This window comes from Chrysochloris asiatica, unplaced genomic scaffold (assembly GCF_000296735.1).
Source record: "Chrysochloris asiatica unplaced genomic scaffold, ChrAsi1.0 scaffold00031, whole genome shotgun sequence".
Lineage (NCBI taxonomy): Eukaryota > Metazoa > Chordata > Mammalia > Afrosoricida > Chrysochloridae > Chrysochloris > Chrysochloris asiatica.
In genome coordinates this window covers 9,711,699-9,716,680 of record NW_006408549.1, presented here as the reverse complement: position 1 = coordinate 9,716,680, position 4,982 = coordinate 9,711,699, and positions in this window count along the sequence as shown.

Here is a 4,982-nt window from a genome sequence, read left to right as displayed (position 1 = left end):
AGAATCTTTCAATAACGTAAGTCGAGGCTTGAATTTTTTCTTTAATTCCCCCAGCTTGAGAAATGCTGACCGTGTTCTTCCCTTTTGATTATCCAACTCTAAATCATTGCATATTTTATTATAGTATTTGGTTTTATTATAGTATTTTATTATAGCATTTGGGCCATATAAGGACCTGGAAATCATTTGGTCTGGCCCTGCTAAGGCAACTGCAGTTCCAGTCATCACATCATGGATGAGTCAACTAAATGTTTGACCAAATACAGCAGGCTAATTTTTAAGCTGATCATTTTGTATGGCCCGTGAATGATGTTATAAATTTTGGCAGTAAAAAGGTTCCCCACCCCTGGTGTATATGGTTTCCAAGGAGTGGATGGTGCTTACCTTGGGGTTAGCAGTCCAGTGCTTATCATATGGCACCACACCAGCACTCCAATGCTTAGCCAACAGCAACTATAACTACAGCGTAAAATACAAGAATGCATGCAGGTGCAGTAGTAGTAGTAACTCTTGTTGAGTCAGCCCCTGACTCATGGTTGATACTCACTTGAACTGGCTTCAATGACTGGATAAATAGAGTTCAACCCGAAGAAGAAAGAAGAGGAAAAAAGCATCATCTGATACAATTCGATAAACATGACCTGCACCTATAAACACAGTAGCTCAAAAGAGGAAACAAATCCCTGCTGCAAGAACTATTCCCACCCCCTCCACACAAAGGGTAGACATGGATGGACAACTTGGACATTGGCTACCCAAAATGGGGGGATGGATAAAAAGGTAAGAAGTGACTGGCTTACAAGCTTTCAAGAGGGAACCTAGATCCAAAGGACGTGGAGGAAGGTAGAGGCTCCAGTGAATAGTATCTAGCCTGTCCAGGAAGGGCTGATGATACGAAATACAGATGGGTCTCTTGTGATGCAATAGTGAATAATTGTTATCAGGATGATTGTGGGTTGGAAATCTAAAGGTAGATGTTTTGAGCAAGGAGGGGAGTGATTAACTTTTCAGTCTAGGAGTGGAGGCCCCTCGGGCCATCAATGGAGAAAAGCGGAGAGTGGGATCCTACCCAGAGAAGCAGTGAGGTCTGAGATGGAGGTAGAGAAGACGACGTCAAGAGATGGAGTGGCTGGGGACTTTGGATCCGGAGAGGGGAAGGGGCTGAGGACTGTGGTGGGGGGGTGCAGGCTTACAGGATACACCCTTTGGTTGGGTGAGGATGCATGGATGGAATGGTAAATATGCCAATGAAACGATAGATGATAGAATGAATGTAAAACTAATGTTCTCCCATGTAGACTATCACACAATTCACAATAAAACATTTATTTAATAAATAAAAATAATAAATTTCTAATTCAAATTTATTTACAGTCGGCTCCAGTCAATTTTCCAGAATCATTTCTACTCTTCTTCTTTATACCTAATTCAAGATTCAGCCTTTCCCAGGATGTGCCCTGTGCTTTCTTTCTATTCTCTTCACCACCATTTGTATTAGCACCTAGTAATATCATTATTACAAGGAGCTCTGGTAGCGTAGGGGTTACGAATCGGGCTGCGAACCTTAAGGTCAGCAGTTCGAAACTACCAACAGCTCCGCGGGAGAAAGATGAGGCTTTCTGCTCCCGTAAAGATTTATAGCCTCGGAAACCCTGTGCAGGGTTACTATGGGTCGGAACCGACTTAACAACAACAACAATATCATTATTAGGGGTCCTGGTATGGCACTGTGGATTAATGCGCCAGACTGCAAAGTCATTTGAATTGCAATGTCAGTGGTTCAAGCTCACCAGTCGCTCCTTGGAAACCCTAAACAGGGTCACTGTGGGTCGGAACCAGCTCGATGGCACTTAACAACAACAGCAACAATATCATTATTAGTTGCTGCCTAATTACGTGTCAAAGTAGAACTTTGCTCCATCAGGTTTTTGAAGGCTGCAACCTTTTGGAAGCAGATTATCAAGCCTATTTTTCAAGGCATCTCTGGGTGCGTTGCAACCCTTTAGCTAGTAGTCGACCATTTAACCACATATTCCATTCAGGGGCTCTGCCCATAATTATAATAAGTAATAATCATGATAACAATAATAACTACCATGTCTGTGATGCTCATATCACAACCTCATATTATAGGTGATACTTAGCGGTATCAATCACTCCACTCAAAACTGCATAGGTAACTTAGTTACAATTACCTATTGAATTTTAAGTGGAGGAACTGGACTTCAAATTCGGTTCTATAAATCCAATGTCCAGTCTCTTAACTACTTCATTATACGACCTTCCTCACCTTATCCTACTCAGAATATCCTTACCATCCACTATCACATAAACACACACGCACACGCACACACACACAGTGTAATGTGTGGAAACTGTACCCAAGAGAACTCTACCTCCAGCATTAAACCTTCCTTGGTCCCCACCATCTTTTCCCATAGACTCTCCTCCTCCTACAAAGCTTCAGATTGTGTTCTTTCTAATAACCCTGTATGTTCCCAGATTTCAACAGCTGGTGATCTCAAAGTAAGATCATTTATTATCTAATATTAAATGATAAGTACTCTGAATCCTACCCTATGATCACAAGAAGTCTTTTTCGATCATGTTTCCTCCATTTTATGGGGGACCCAATTCATTTAATTAAAATGTGGGGGGAGGTCACAAGATACATTTTGGATCATATAAGTAGTCTACAGGGATTCCCAGAATTTACATGTGGGAATCACTGTAAAATACTTATATATTCCAAAGTCTAGTTTGTGGCCTTACCTATATTCCCACAAGCATATGTTGAAGTCCTAACCCCTGTACTCATGAATGTGATTCAGTTTAGAAACAGGATTTTTCTTTGATGTTAATGAAATCATATTATAGTGGGGTGGGTCTTAAACCTAATTCCTTCTGAGTGGTGTCTTATAAAGGCGAGTGCATACACAGAGAGACTGATCCATAGGGGAAGACGCCATGTAACAATGAAGGCCGATGCATTCATAAAGAGCTAGGCAAACCAAGGGCTTCTGACATGCACCAGAAACCAAGAGAGGTCCACAGAAGGAAATGACAAAGGCTCTAGAGTTGTAAAAGAAAAATAATTTCTATTCTTTAAAATCACCTACTTTGTTGTGTTTTGTTATGGCAGTCTTAGGAGACTAAGACACCTCATCACCCATATTCTGAAGTATTGCTATATAAAACTCTCCAGGAGTCTCTTCTTGTACTGATATCTTCCAAGACTGAACATAGGTTCATTGCGTTTATTGCCCACTCTCTCAGGAAAATAAAGAAACTGTTGATTGAGCAAGGCTAGATTTCTTAGATTTACTGTAGTAAAAGAAAATACTATCTCCATGAAGTTTTTATAATATCTCAGCACAGGGAAAGCAAAACAGGACATTTATGGGATTTTGAGGTCTGGCTTAAGGAGGAGTCTCTCAAGGTGAGGAACTAATTGATTATGGACAAAGTTTATAGCACAATAGTTTAGGATTAGTGAATACAGCAAGGTTCATGTTTTGAAACAAGCCTTGGTAAACAGCTATCTACTAAGTGAACTGGCGCCTAGGTGAGCAATCTATCGTTGTGAGAGAAGAGTTAGTCCAGATGACTCGACACTTTTCCTGGATTAATGAATTTTCAAGAATTTCCTAAGGACAAACTATAAAGTTTTTTATTGGTTTAAAATCTTATCTTTTTTAGGAAGAATTTTCTAGAACAAACAGGTCTTGGTGGCACCGATGGTCTCAGTTCTCAACTTCCTGCCACTTCCTGATTTACAGCTAAACTCAAACAACGTTGTTTAAAACTTTATTGAATCTTGTGAGAAATTTGAGGTACAATGTTGTTGCTGGTAAGTGCCATAGTACTGGTTCTGACTCTTAGCAACATGTATAACTCCCAGAATAAAAAATACAAGGAAAGGAAATGGGACGATAGAAACTAAACTAAGACTAACGGGTAAAATAGAAGAAGATCAAGGAGCTACTTAATGTGAACCCTCAATTTCTAGTACAGGCAGCTCTAAGGTTACACCCTACTTGTGGACAACTCTTCCTTGCCCCTTAATATTATGTAATTTTGCCCTCACTTTGAAATGATTGAACCAGTCCCTATTTCCAAAAAAATTTTCATCACAATCAACTTCACTTGCTGCACATACAGCTTTTAAACAACTGAAAATGCTTCAAACCTTTTCTTGCACTAAAGAAAGGCTAAATAAGAAACCTATACACCTGTTCTGACTCACAGACAAATTCTGCCTAAAGATTTAACAACAAAGTTAGGAACTGGGGAATATCAGTTAAGGTTTGTGGTGGTATTGAGTTGAGGATTTTATTGTTGTTGTTTTCCTATCTGAAGTTCTTTGATAGCATTTCCCAGGTGATGTGTTGAAGTTCACATTCATTAGTGTGAGGCCCCAACAGACAGAAGGGAGATATTGAGGTTGCCTGACCTACTCAATGTGTGATGATTTCAGCACTCCAATAGTAATTATGAGGCAGCTCCCAGACCCCTTTCTTCTCTCAGCCTTGTTTGTGTACATGAGTGTAATGTTTTTATATCGATCCATCGAAATCTTCCCAATGACAATATTACTGGGTAGAACCAATACCTCAAGGAAAAGAGTCATGTTTAAATGGGTGTTTCTAAAAACCATCCCAACTGCTACCCAAGTATGAAAGCCATCGTGTATTCGTTTCATAGGATTGCTTTGATAGTTAGGGTTTTATGTCAGTTTGACTGGGCTAAGATTGCCCATGGTTTGGCATTTGAGATGTGCTTATTCCTCACGGTGATGAAACCTAATACAGGCATAGTTAAATCTATGATGATTGGCTCTTATCAGCCAATCAATTGAAAGGATGTTTCCTTGCAGGTGCGTCCTGATCCCAATATAATAGACATTCAGAACACGCTTGCTCTCTTCTGCTAGGGACCTGGGAATCCGCTATTGTGAGCCACTTCCTTGACATGAACTTCTC